The sequence below is a fragment of the Cricetulus griseus genome, chromosome 2 (assembly GCF_003668045.3).
Source record: "Cricetulus griseus strain 17A/GY chromosome 2, alternate assembly CriGri-PICRH-1.0, whole genome shotgun sequence".
Lineage (NCBI taxonomy): Eukaryota > Metazoa > Chordata > Mammalia > Rodentia > Cricetidae > Cricetulus > Cricetulus griseus.
The window spans coordinates 386,373,517-386,388,830 of NC_048595.1; the positions used below are offsets into that span (position 1 = coordinate 386,373,517).

Sequence of the window (15,314 nt, forward strand, 5' to 3'; positions counted from 1 at the left end):
AGTGAGAAATGATGAGACATTATGACAGGATGTTTTGGTTTTAAAATCTGTTGAAGAGACATAACATGTTATGACTAATTTTATTGGGGCTTGTTCATATATCACTGGCACCATTTCAAATAAAAGGCAGCAACCAAACTAAGTAAGAAAATGGCTACAAGGAAACCTGGTACTTTGTAAGAGAGAGAGAGAGAGAGAGAGAGAGAGAGAGAGAGAGAGAGAGAGAGACAGAGAGGGTATTTTTTATAGATTTCAAATGAAAGTGTTAGATATTTGGGAGATTCCAGTGAGAATGAAGATGAAAGTTGATGCACATTACAGTGTGTCTTCCCATCCCCTGACAAAGAAGTAACAACTGGAGCTACTAAAAAGTGTAAAGATCTCTGTCTGGCCAACACTTGCCCAGAATCTGCCTCCCTCCCCCTGAACTCTCTCCCCCGAGAGCTCAAGAATAACTGCCAGCACGGACAGTTCCTATCTGAGACTGCAGAGGCAGAACTAAGACCAAAAAATTAGCCACTTAGACCCAATCCTGATATGCCCTTTCCCTAACTCAGTTCCTACAAAACCTCAGGCCCCCAGTGCTGCAGCATGCGGCCTCCAATTCCTCAGAGAGACTGTGGTCCTTCAGCTGTTCCGATTAAAGAACAGTTCTAGGCTCTGTTATGTTTTGGTTTTTATTTTGTGCTTGTCTCACTACAAGTCTACAAGTCTTACATGTATAATCACCCAGGCTGCTCTGGACCCCTCTACCCTCCTGCTTCAGTGTCCTGAGAGCAGGGAATATGGGCATGTGTAAGCATAGATGACCTCAATTGTGGATTATATTACTGGATTCTGTTAACTTTACCAGTTGTCATCAGAAGCCCTAATGGTTTTCTATAATTTTTGAAAGTTTTTTTTTATAGATGGCAATAAGTTGGGTGAACTAGTACACACCTGTAAACACAGTACTTGGGAGGCTGAGGCAGGAGAACAATGAGTTTTAGCCAGCATTGACTCTAACTCATGAGACCTTGTCTCAGAACAAAAAACATATGCAAAACCCAAAACCCAAACCACATCCTCTCTGCTGCTATGAAACAAAACACAAATGAGTGAACTATAAATCCACAAAATAAACAAACAAAACCTGGCAATGAATTGTTCATGTTGTATTGATTAATTAAAAATTTGTATAAACATCTGTTACTTAGGTCTGTGGTTATATCAAAGGAAAAGCATTGAAAAATACTCTGCTTTTGTGGAAACTATACTCCTACCACTATTGAATTTGTACAGAAAATCGATGATGGGTTATGTACTGTGTTATGTGGGGCTAACAGCTAAGAGACATAGTGACTGGGCACCAAAGTGACCTAGACAAGGTCTTGCTAGGGAGATGATAACAGTGAAGACACTAGAGAGGCTGGGTCTGTATAATCGCCATATGGCTCGCTTGTATTTTTTAAATTGCCTTTGTGCTTCTGAGCCCTTTTGCATGGAATCAGGGAGGCTATCCAATGATGAGAGTGATGGCTTTTAGGGACTTGCTTAAGGTAACATAGCCAGGTACAGGTCAAGCTGGATGGGAAACATAACAGAAAACTCTGATAACTATTGTCTCTAGTGTACAAACTCTACCCTAAACCACGACTGAATATCCTCTATGGGATTCACAGAAACCAGGGTTAGTAATTCAGCAGTTCAACTTAGCAATTTAGCATTTTAATTATAGATGTAGAAATCAAAGTCCTGAAAAACTCGTATCACTCTTAGATCATGTTTAGTTGCTAAATTTGGTACAATGGACTGCTTTAGTAATGTTTGTCTTTTTCCGACTTAAATTCAATTCTTTAAATTTTACTACCAACCTTTATGTGTTCACGAAACTATTCTGTTGGTGAACAAGAGAAAAATACTAAAAAGCTAGTATAATGAGATAAGCCCACAAAAGGTCATTAATTATTTTATGTGATCGTGACAGACTAGACCCTTTAGTTGTTCACTTGAGGCGTTAGTTCTGGTGATTGCATTAAGGGCACAGGTGATTTAATTCCTTGTAATCTCTCTAGGTATAACATAGCCTCGCTTCTTTTATCTAAAATTTGTGTTGGCATTTGAAATAGTGGGTTTCATTATTCCATGTACTTTGTTCCTATTTGTTTCCTGACAGCACTCTAATTGTCCACCTTCCCCCACTCTTTCCAGTCTTTCTCCTCTTCCCAGATAGTCAGTCCTACTGTGTCTTCATGTCATATAGACTGCAGTTATTCTCTCTCTCTCCTCGCCCCCACCTTAGACTGTTTCTCCCTCTCTTATGGTCTTCTTTCTACTTTCAGGTTATATATAAATTGAAATATAGTCCCCACATCTTCGTTGAGACATATGCTATAACCTTTCTTTTGCTTGACATTGCATCAACAAAAGATGATGCTTTTGTTGGTGTTTATTTATTTATTTGTTTTTTTTTTCTTTTTGAGACAGGGTTTCTCTGTGTTGCCCTAGCTGTTCTGGAACTCGATTTGTAGACCAGACTGGCCTCAAGCTAAGGAATAATAATAAAATAAAATACAATAAGATAAAACATAAACAAACATATTGTAATATGACAAAACAACCTAACAATAGAAAGAGCCAAAGAAAAAGCACAAGACATACATATAGACATAGAGATAGACATGTTCCCACAGGAATCCCATAAAAACACAAAACTGGAAGTCACACATGTAAAGGGCCTGTAAGGGTTTTGAAAAATAATGCCTGACTTAACATTATGAGACAAAGAGCCCCCAAAGATGCTGTTGAGTTCATTTGTGTTGGCATCTACTGCTGGGCATGGGGCAGAAATGGAGACAAAGAGAGGACAGTCATAAATTATTATTCAGGCAAAATGTAAGCTAAAACAAAAGGAACAATACAAATACAAAAGTCTAAAATAAAGAAGAGGAAATAAAATGAAATAGAAGATGTTTTGAGATCATTCAGCATTTCTTTCTTACCAGTTGAATGGGTTTTTCTCGCCTCTTTTGTCCTGTGTAGTTGAGTGTGTAGTGGGCAGTAGAAGTGAGGCGGCTGTCAGTCTATGTGGACCTTAGTGTTCTGTAGTTTCCTATGCTCTGACACCCACCTACCAGCTACCACCGCTAGGGATTTCAGTGTGTGGAGCCTGGAGAGTGAGTGGAAAGTGCAGCCATTTTTGTGTGTACTTGTTTTGGTTGGGTGTTCTCTCCCTCCTTAGGTTCTGACTGTTTTATTCACCAGTGTTCCAGTTGGTACCCGAGAATACTTGGATCTGTGAGGCTGTACCAGGTTAAACACAGTTTTGTTCCCATACTGTCACTTTCTGGGATAGCTATTCTTGGTTGTCTTGACTACATTTGGAATTAACTGAAACCTAAGCAGATGGGCACACCTGTGAAGGATTTTTCTTAATTGGATTATTTGACTTGGGAAGACCCACCTTAAATCCAGATCATTTGAGGTCAGAAGACGAGCCTAAATCTGGGCCATCCCTTCTGATGGCAGCCTATATAAAGGACATGGATGAAGGAAGCTTTTGTCGCCAATCTTTCATTGGAATTATTAGAGCCTACTTCTTCAAGGTTCTGATGTACACTGAAGACCAGATGAGACATCCAGCCATGTGAATCAAACACTATTTCCTTAAGGAGACAGCTACAGTTGGACTAGCTGGACCACAGCCTGTAAGCCATTGTAATAAATCCCATGTGTTCATGTGTGTTTTCATTTGATCAGTTCTGTTTCAAGAGAACCCTCTATTCTTCAGGCTTGTCACTCTGGGGTGCTTTTGCAAATTCTCAGATTTTGGTTTTCCTAGCCTTGCTGCCACAGCATTGCCAGCCACCTCTCTGTCCGTGGTGCACCCCATCCTCAGTTTTTGTTCAGAAAATCAGAGTTATGGGTGTGATTAACTTTATCTGTCAACTTTTTTTTTTTAAGACGAGAGGAGAGCAACACTCTTAAAGATATTATTCTCGTCTTTTTTAACCCAGAGGATAAGCAACAATGGCTGATTATGTTTAATGAGAAGAATGAGAAATGTAGCTACAGCTTTCTTTCCATGGTGCCAAGAATTTAATGGAGGCTCTTTGTTTTTGAAGTGGCCAAGAACTATTGGAATCATCACTCAGAATTTCATGGTGCTAAATAGGCAGCAGTTTGCTAAAGGAAAGATTGGAACCATGATTACCCCACGGTCACCTGGCCCACAGGGAAACAGGCAAAGAAACCTAGGAAAAGATCATTTCACTATTTTCTTGTAGTCAAGGTTGCTACAAATAACAGAGAACTCTTTGAAAAACAGCCATTTTGTTAGGCAACCGGCATGATCATGACCACCTGTGCCTCCTTTGCTTTTCCTGCCTCCTTCCAACAAAATGAGTAATTTTCTCTAAATGTGCACACTCTTGTCACTGTTTATGGAATTAGTTTCCAGGCTTGGTAATAGGTCTCCTGCATATACTGGAGCCACAAGTGGTTCTGCACACTCAGTGGCTACTGTTCCTATGGCAACAGATGCATTTAAATTCACGACATTATTCAACTTCTCTTCCCCCGCCCCCCTTGCCCGCAATTTGGAAACAAGAAAGGGTGATGTTGGAAAAGGGAAGATGTTGCCATGAAAGGAGATGGGTAAAGAAAAAGAATTTTGAATTATAGGAATTAATATTCAATAAAGCAGAAAATGTTTGCTTTCAGCAGAAAGTAGTGAATGAAGGGATGGTGACTTTGTGATGGGCGCTGAAATATTTTAAAATCAGGAATAATTCATCCTTCAATATAGAGTAAAATGCCTTTATTATAAATGTAAGAACAATTCCCAATTCAGCTGCAGGAAAAGATATGTGAAGATTGGCAGTGGTTTAAGTCCTTCATATCCTTCCATAAACTTATTTATTTATTTATTTATTTATTTATTTATTTATTTATTTATTTATTTTGTCTTGTCTTCCCAAATGTAACATTTTTGAACGGATCAGGAAGCTTGTAGAAACATGTTGTTTAGAACTGATATGATCCAATCACTGTGAAGCAGGATGGACATTGCTCCATGAAACTGTACAGGTGCTGGTTTCTAAAGCTCTTTCAGTGCTGTATTGCAAGCTGCATTTTGGGTGCAATAGCCTGGAGTCTGTACTTGGTCCTGCCTCAACTTGATGTGTCATGCTTTGTTCAAGCCCATGGGAGGCCTGCCCTTTTCTGAAAGGAGATGAAGGAGGAATGGATGGGGGGAGAGGGAAGGGCGGTAGGAGTGGGGGAGGGAATAGGAAGAGAGGAGGGAGGGGAAACTGTGGTTGGAATGTAAAATGAATGAAAAAATTGTTAAAGTAAAATAGCCTGGAGTTGCTGGGCCAAGGCCCTATCCCAAAGGATACAATAGACTCTGATGACACCCTATGGAAGGCCTCACCATCCAGGGAGAGCAGAAAGGATATGTGATAGATAGGGTTTTAGTTGGGGTGGTGGTGGTAGGGGAGGACGGGAGGGAGAAGGGAACTGGGGTTGTCATGTAAAACAATCCTGTTTCTAATTCAAATAAAAAAAGTTGAAAAAAAATAGCCTGGAGTTTAAAGAAAGAATTGGTCATGCCTTGAATCTGAAGCCTTTCTAGTCACTTAAACTTGGAAATGTAGAGAGTCACTTTTATTTATTTATTTATTTATTAATTTACTTATTTATTTATTATATTCCAACTGTACTTTTCTCTATCTCCTCTCCTGCCAGTCCCCTCTCCTCCCCCCTTCTCCCCCCATCCACTCCTCCTCCATTCTACTCAGAAAAGGGCAAGCCTCCCATGGGTATCAGCCAAACATGGCATATTGACTTGCAGTAGTCTTTTATGACAAGACCACTATAGTACAATGTCATTTTATGTCTACATATGGATAATGGAACCTATATCTTAGTAGAATTATCTTTTTGCTGTTTCTAGCACATATAATTTCTCTGACAATTTCCCCTGTCATCAAGACAGAATCTTGATAACTGTATTAGTCAGTATAGTAGTTTGAATGTAATTGGCCCCATAAGTTCATAGGGAGTGGCACTACTGGGAGGTGTGGCTTTGCTGGAATAGATATGGCCTTGTTGGAGGAAGTGTGCCACTGTGGAGACAGGCTTTGAGGTCTTATATATGCTCAAGCCACATCCATTGTCTCAGTTTACTTCTTGTTGCCTGCATATCAAGATGTAAAAACCTCAGCTCCTTCTCCAGCACCATGTCTGTCTGCATGCCGCCATGTCCCACCATGATGATAATGGACTGAACCTCTGAACTGTAAGCCACCCACTTAAATGTTTTCCTTTACAAGAGTTGTCACGGTCATGGTGTCTCTTCACAGCAATAGAAACTCTAACTAAGACAGTCAGGGTTCTCTAGAGTCAAAGAATTTATGGAATGAATCTCTCTCTATATCTATATCTATATATAAATTCATGTATATATAAATTTATTGGAATGACTGACTTACAGGCTATAGTCCAACAATGGCTAATTGTAAATGGAAATTCCAAGAATCTAGTAGCCCATGAGGCTGGTTGTCTCAGCTGGTCTTCTGTGTATGTCAGAAACACAAAGGAGTGGATATGCTGACAACATGAGGGCAAGTAGGCAAAAAACAAATGAACACTTCCTTCTTCCATTGTTCTTATATGGGCTTCTAGCAGAAGGCATGGTCCACATTAAAGGTGTGCCTTCCAATCTCAAGATTTGGATCAAAAGAGTGTGTCTTCCAGCCTCAAGATCTGGATCACTGGCATGTTGTTTTCCTGCCTCAAGGTCTAGATCACAAGCATGACCTCCACTTCTGGATTGTAGTTAAATCAGATATAGTCAAGCTGATGACACTAAAACTTCTTGTTCACAGTCAATGTCCTGTGTATCTAAGAGGCACAGTAATGTGGAACACAATGGAGTCAGAACTAGATTGATAACAGATGGTTTATTAGGAAAGTACTCACGCAAGGGAGCCAGCGACCAGGTTTACACCGGATGCCTGCTCGTCTGTTCAGCCAGGCAGGAGAGGGAAATGAGGGCTGCATGCATGCATCTCTGATATTTAAAGCCTTGCTACATCACTCTGACCACGTCCAGTGGTCAGTGGCACCTGTGCCAGCCCCAAGGGGGAATGGTCAGCATTTTCCCCTACAGCCCAGAATGGGCCTGTGTGTTGGAAATGACTCAGAAATTGGAATTTGGTCTAAGTAACATTTGAGGTATGCACAGCATGACTCCATGAAGTCAGATATTAAGAGAAGAAAAAGGAATTGGTGTGGAGAAATATAAAGGCAAAATTAGAGCAAGCAGGTGACCAGAGTTATTGGGATTTCTGACTTGGTCTTGTCACTTATGATGGTAGTCTTAATTTCTTATTCTTTGTTTTTTATAAAATTCTCTAGTCTAATGAAGTCACCTAATTTCTATGGTTGGTTGAAACAGATTGAAATTGAATAATAATTGAAATTAATATTCTTAAATAGCTGCTTGAGAAATCTCTGAAAAAGAGGGAATATAATGTAAAGGGTGCTTTACTGTAAACTTGATTGCTACTGTGAACATGAGGAGCAATGCAGGGAGATAAATAACAGAGAAGGGAGGTGGGCCAAGGATTCAAAGTGAACAGAAGCATTATTAGCAGTTCCCTTTGAGACAAAGCTTCAAGTAGCCTCTACTGAAATACATTTGGCCCTGTTGGATGCGGATGCAAGCAAGCATGGTTTAGACTGGGTGGAATGAGGCCAAGCATTCATGTAACAGTTCTGTTGTGTCATTTAAAATAAAACTGGGCCAAGCAGCGATTAATGTGCCAATGCCACATTATGAAACATAATGAAACTGTTGGTTGCAGACAGAAAATGACAAAACTATTACTTGGTTGACTGTAGTGAATTACAAACACCATTTGTGCGAACAGTTTTGTCACTTGAAGGAAAAGCCAATGGCAACCACAAAGTATGTTCCTCTGTATGTTTGAAAAGAAAGTGTTTACCTCCTGGAGTGGGGGTCCCTACCTGGTTTCCAAATACTATAAACAACAAGCCAGAGTCAACCTCAAAGGGAGGCATTTGCCAGGCTGACTCTCCCCACTGACAGAACAATGTCAGATTTTGCTGTTGATGAAAAAGAGGCTCAAACAAACACAAATAGCATTTACAGTGAAAGAAACTGTCTTCTACTCATTTGGCCAAATAAAAGAAGGCAGGAGAGGCATAGCTTTTCCTTTTATCTTCTGCAGATAAAAGGGTCATTTTAGAAAGTGGAACCAGACAAAGGTAGTTCCCTCTGTTGTGCTCTCTATGCTTGAGGCTTCCTCCTTATTCAGCCCTTCCTTTTTCTTTAGGCTTTTTCCAAAATGTAAATAAGAAACATGGCATTCTACTAACATGAAGATTTCTTACCTTTTAGCAAATTTTGAGGGTGGCCTGTTTTTCACATATGGAGATCAAACAGAGGAATTGGAAATGAAAGCATATTTCTTAGGCTATGTGAATCATATTTCTAGGGAAAAGTTAAGACTTATTAATAGTATCTTTTGCATAGGTCTTCTTTATTAGCAACTCTCAAACTTTATGCTGGTGAATCACAAGTACACTTCATCTCCCTTGTTATTTGGTGATTCCATTTATATCACTTTCATATATGTATATATTTAAGGAATTTCGACTATATTGTATGTCCATACAATTCCTCAAATGCTCCTTAGTTTAACTGTTCTTCCCTCCCCTTTACTATTTGATTCTCTCATTCCAGTTCTTCCCCTATCCATCCATAACTATGTATTCTATTTGCCTTTTCTAGGGTGATCTATACCTAAACTCTGTGGTTATAGTAATCGCAGCATCATTATCAATAATTTAACAGCTAACATCCATGTATAAGTGTATATATACCATATTTGTCTATTTTGGGTCTGGGTTACCTTATCCAGGATGCTTTGCACACCTTTAATCCCAGCACTTGGGAGGCAGAGGCAGGTGGACCTCTGTGAGTTCAAGGCCAGCCTGGTCTCCAGAGAGAGTACCAGGATAGGCTCCAAAGTAACACAGAGAAACCCTGTCTCTAAAAACAAAAAAAGCCAGAATTTGGAAACAGACTAGATATCTGTTGATAGATGAGTGGATAAAGAAAATGGGATGATTTTACACAACAAATATTACTCAGTTGTTAAAAAATGAATTCAGTCATGAAATTCACAGGTAAATTGGTAGATCTAGAAAACAAAAAGCATCCTGGATAAGGTAACCCAGACCCAAAAAAGACAAATATGTTATATATACACGTATACATGGATGTTAGCTGTTAAATTATTGATAATATATGAATAGAGCATCAATGAACATGGTTGAGCAAGTGTGTCTTTAGGGGGATGTAGGGTCTTTTGGGTATATGTCCAAGAGTGGTATAGCTAGATCTTGAGGTAGGTTGATTCCTAGCTTCCTGAGGAACCATTATACTGATTTCCATAGTGACTATACTAATTTGTACTTCTATCAGTAATGGATGAGTGTCCCCACTCCATATCCTCAGCAGCATGAGCTGAAGTAATCAGCATTTGTTTTATTGATCTTGGCCAGTCTGGCTTATGTAAGATGGAATCTTGAAGCAGTTTTGATTTGCATTTATCTGAAGATGAAAGATGTTGAACATTTCTTTAAGTGTTCCTCAGCCATTAGTGATTCCTCTTTTGAGAGCACCCTATTTAGATAGATACTAGTCTTCTATTGCATGTGTAGTTAGTTAAGAATCTTTTCCCCTTCTGTTGCCTGCTTCTTTGTCCAAATGATGGTGTCCTTTGCTATACAGAAGTTTTATCTGGAAACATAAAAAGCCCAGGATAGCTAAATCAATTTTGAATAATAAAAAATCGCCAGAGGTATCATCAGCTCCAATTTTAAAATATATTATAGAGCTATAGTAATAAAGACAGCATGGTATTGGCATAAAAACAGATGTATAGATCAATAGAATCAAATTGAAAACCCATACAAAAGTCCTCACATATACAGACACCTGATTTTTGATAAGAAAACCAGAAATACACTATGTAAAACAAAACAAAACAAAACAAAAGGAGCATCCTAAAGAAATGGTGCTTGTAAACTGCATGCCTGCATGTAGAAAATTGCAAAAAGGTCCATAAGTATCACTTTGCACAAGACTCAACTCCAAATGGATCAAGGACCTCAACACAAGGTCAGAGACATTGAGTGTGATAGAAGAGAAAGTGGGAAATAGTCTTGAACTCATCGGCACAGGGAAAGACTTTCTGAACAGAAAACTGTTAGTACAGGCTCTAAGATCAACAAATGAAACTAAACAATCTCAAACCTTAAAAAATGAAAGATATATCTTTTGATTTGAAATAATCCAAAATGAAATCTATGTTTAATTATTGAATTTATGCTGTTCCATATTTTAACTGAATCATATGTTAAACACTGTAAAAGCTTCAGCATGCTGTCATTTACACAGTAAAAAATACATGACTGTCAAAACACATGACTTCTGCACAGCTGGAAGAAATGAACCAAAGAGATTGACATATATTGCTTAATACATGAAGTCCTATCTTTTTGCAAAGTACCCACATTAATTTTAAAAATCCAGGTGTTTGGCAAATATTACACAGTCTATTTCTGTTGCCCAGGATCACTCCACATCAGAGGTGGAAGGCAAATATTGCTGAAGACTCATTTATAGTCTACCAGCAGCGAATGATGGTTCCTCTTTCCCCACACCCTCATCAGCATTTATTTCAATTTTTTGATGATAGCTATTCTGACCAGGGTGAGGTAGAAGACAAGACCAGAAAACAAGTACCCCACAGCATATTAAAGTTAAAATATAAAAACACAGAACAAAAGTTTTATTTATTTATTGATTGTGCATTGCTTTTTGCCTGCATGTATGTATGAAGGTGTCATATTACTTGGAACTGCAGTTATAGATAGTTGTGATTTGTCATGTGAGTGCTGGGAATTGAACCCAGGTCCCCTGGAAGAGCAGTCAGAGCTCTTAACTGCTGAGCCACTCTCTAGCCCCCAGAACAAAAGTTTTTGAAGGAACAAGAAAAAAAGAGCCAGTCATTTACAAGGGCAAGCCAATTAGATAATACCTGATCATTTGATCAAAAAATTTGAAGGGCCTGAAAAGATATATTTCATATCTTGAGAGACCAAAGCTGTCAACTAGGATTATTATATCCAGAAATATATGTATTGAAATTGAAAAAGAGCTAAAAACTTTGTGATAAGAACATATTAGAGGAATTCATGACTACTAAGTCAGCTCTACAGAAGATCTTAGAAGGAATAATCCAATCTCCAGAGAAAGATAAACACACTCAAGAGAACATAGGCAATAAAAAATGATAGGACAGGTGATTAAAAGAGACAAGAAAACACCACAAAATTAACAAAATGACAGGAACTAATACATATCTTTCAGAAATAACTGAATATTCATGGTTTCAATTCTTTAATATAAACACACAGGCTAATAGATTGAATTAGTAAACATGTTTGATCTTTGAAAGGAGATCAATGTCTCCTTGAAACACATCTCATTGTCAGTGGTAGACACCATTTCAGGCTAACATGATGGAAAAAGGTATTCATTCTAAGCAAATAAAACTAAGAAAGAAGCAGATGTAGCTATTCTAATATCTGATAAAACAGATTTTAAAACAAAAACAATCAGAAGAGATAAGAAAGGACACACTTCATATTCATTAAAGGAAAAGCCACTGAAACAATATTAAAATTCTAAATGTATATACACTAAAACAGAGGAACACCCAATTTCACTAAAAAACTACTAACTTTAAAGCCACATATCAACCCCAGTACTGTGACAATGGACAGTTTGTCAGAAAAAAGGAGAAACTCTGGAGTTAAGTGACATCATAAATCAAATGGACCTAACTATATCAACAGAACATTCTGTTCAAACACTAAAGAATACACATTCTTTTCATCAACCCATGGAATATTCTCCTAAATTATCCACATATATTGTTATAAAGCAAGTCTCAACAAATACAGAAAAACTAAAATGACATTCTGTATTGTTTCTGATGATAAAAGAAATAAAACTGTATTCAAAAGCAATATAAATATAAGAAAGTATTGGTGATATGATTCTAAAAGAAGACTCTAAGCACTTCATCAGAAAACTTCTGTAGTTGGTAGCTACATTCAGCAAAGTAGCAGGGCACAAAATTAACACACAAAAATAAGTAGCCTTCCAATATACAAACAGCAAACACATTGGGGGTCTCAGTAAGAGTTTCTATTGCTGTGATGAAACACCATGACCAAAAAGCAAGTTAGGGAGGAAATGGTTTATTTGGCTTACACTTCAGCATTGCTGTTCATCACTGAAGGAAATCAGGATAGGGACTCAAACAGGGCAGGATCCTGGAGGCAGGAGTTGATGAAGAAGCCATGGAAGGGTGCTGCTTACTGGCTTGCTCAACCTGCTTTCTTATAGAACCCAGAGCTACCAGCCCAGGGATGGTACCATTTACCATGGACTGGGCCCTCCCCCATTGATCACTAATTGAGTAAATGCCTTACAGCTGGATCTCAAGGAGGCATTTCCTCAGACAGAGGCTCCTTCCTCTCTCATGACTCTAGCTTGTGTCAAGTTGACACATAAAACCAGCATACAGAGAACAAAATTATTTGTAATAGTCTCAAAAACAAAATCTGGAATAAACCTAACAAAGGATGTAAAATATTTGCACAACAAAAGCTTTAAGATACACACACAGAGAGAGAGAGAGAGAGAGAGAGAGAGAGAGAGAGAGAGAGAGAGAGAGAGAGAGAGAGAGAGAGAGAGAGAAGAAATTGAAGAAGATGCCAGATGGAAAGACCTCCCATACTCAAGGATTGGTTGGAGTAATATCAAAAAACTGGCCATCAGACCAAAAATAATCTACAGGTCCAGTGAAATCCCCATTAAAATGCCAATGAAATTCTTCACAGAAAATTTCATGAATTCACATTTAATGCCAATGCAGTTGCAAATAGAGAACCTAAGAATAATAGGTATAGAAGAAGGTGAAGAAATCCAACTCAAACACAGAAAACATATTCAACAAAATCATAGAAGAAAACTTTCCCAACCTAAAGAAAGATATGCCAATGAAAACACAAGAAGCCTACAGAATACAAAATAGACTGAACCAAAAAAAAGGTCTCCTCAACACATAATAATCAAAACACCAAACATACAGAACAAAGAGAAAATATTAAGAGCAGCAAAGGAAAAAGCCAAGTAACCTATAAAGGCAAACCTATCAGAATCACACCTGACTTTTCCATGGAAACTCTGAAAGCCAGAAGGTCCTGGATAGATATTCTACCTACACTAAGAGGCCATGGATGCCAGCCCAGACTACTATACCCAGCAAAGCTTTCAATCAATATAGATGGAGAAAACAAGATATTCCATGACAAAACCAGATTCAAAGAATACATATCAACCAAGCCAGCCCTACAGAAAGTTCTGGAAGGAAAACTACAACCCAAGGAAGGTAACTATAAGCAGAAAAATATAGGCAATAGATAAGCCCACTTTACTAACAGTCAAAAGGAAAAAGGGATAAAATCCCACACATAATCTCGCCACTATCACCAAATCAAAAACAAACAAGAACAAAATCCAACACCCCTTCATGATAAAGGTCCTGGAGAAATCAGGGATAACAGGAACATACCTCAACATAATAAAAGCAATATACAGCAAGCCAACAGCCAACATCAAATTAAATGGAGAGAAACTCAATGCAATTCCTCTAAAATCAGGAACAAGACAAGGATGCCCACTCTCTCCATACCTCTTCAATATTGTCCTTGAACTTCTAGCTAGAGCTATAAGACAACAAAAGGAGATCAAGGGAATACAAATTGGAAAGGAAGAAGTCAAACTCTCACTATTTGCAGATGATATGATAGTCTACTAAAAACTCAACCAGGGAACTCCTACAGCTGATAAACACCTTCAGCAAATTGGCAGGATACAAGATTAACTCAAAAAAATCTGTAGCCCTACTATATATGGATGACTCATTGGTGGAGAAAGAAATCAAAGAAACATCACCCTTTACAATTACCACAAACAACATAAAATACCTTGGGGTAACACTAACCATAAAAGTGAAAGACCTGTACCGTAAGAATTTTGAGTCTCTAAAGAAAGAAATTAAAGAAGATACCAGAAAATGGAAAGATCTCCCATGCTCTTGGATAGGCAGGATCAACATAGTAAAAATGGCAATCTTGCCAAAAGCAATCTACAGATTCAATGCAATCCCCATCAAAATCCCAACACAATTCTTCACTGACCTTGAAAGAACAATTCTCAACTTTTAAAAAAAATTTATTTATTAGTTCTAGTTAGGGAACAAGCTTGTTTCACTTGTAAGTCCATTTTCCCTCTCCCTCCTCTCACCCCATCCCTCCTCCCCCACCCCAACCTACCCCCCACCCCATCCATCCACCACTCCCCAGGCAGGGTAGGGCCCTCAACGGGGGCTCTGCAAAGTCCACCAAATCTTCCGGTACTGGTCCTGGACCCTTCCCCCATGTGTCCAGGGCCAGAGTGTAACCCTTCATGTGGGATGGGCTCTCAAAGTCCCTTCTTGCACCAGGGAAAAATACTAATCCACCACCAGAGACAATTCTCAACTTTATATGGAGAAACAAAAGACCCAGGATAGCCAAAACAACCCTGTACAATAGAGGAACTTCTGGAGGCATCACCATCCCTGACTTTAAGCTCTATTACAGAGCTATAGTCCTGAAAACAGCTTGGTATTGGCACACAAATAGACAGGTAGGCCAATGGAATAGAGTTGAAAACCCTGATATTAACCCACACACCTGCAAACACCTGATTTTTGACAAACAATCCAAATATATATGCTGGAACAAAGAGAACATCTTCAACAAATGGTGCTGGCCTAACTGGATGCAAACATGTAGAAGACTACAGATAGACCCAAGCCTTTTTCCCTGCACAAAACTTAAGTCAAAATGGATCAAAGACCTCAACATAAACCCAGCCACACTGAACCTACTAGAAGATAAAGTGGGAAATACCCTGGAATTAATTGGTACAGGAGACCGCTTCCTGAACATAACACCAGTAGCACAGACACTGAGATCAACAATTAATAAATGGTCCCTCCTGAAACTGAGAAGCTTTTGTAAGTCAAGGGACATGGTCAGCAAGACAAAATGGCAGCCCACAGACTGGGAAAAGATATTCACCAAGCCCACATCTGACAGAGGGCTGATCTCCAAAA

The 15,314-nt window shown here is 38.7% G+C and overlaps 1 long non-coding RNA gene across 1 annotated transcript in view; it reads left to right on the forward strand.

The window, feature by feature from the left end:
- The first annotated feature begins 6,233 nt into the window (after positions 1-6,233).
- LOC103164463 overlaps positions 6,234-15,314 on the forward strand; it is a 56,466-nt gene continuing 47,385 nt past the window's right edge. Inside the window, exon 1 of the long non-coding RNA XR_003481403.2 lies at positions 6,234-6,280. This is a non-coding gene — a long non-coding RNA (uncharacterized LOC103164463). The remainder of the gene's footprint in view (positions 6,281-15,314) is intronic.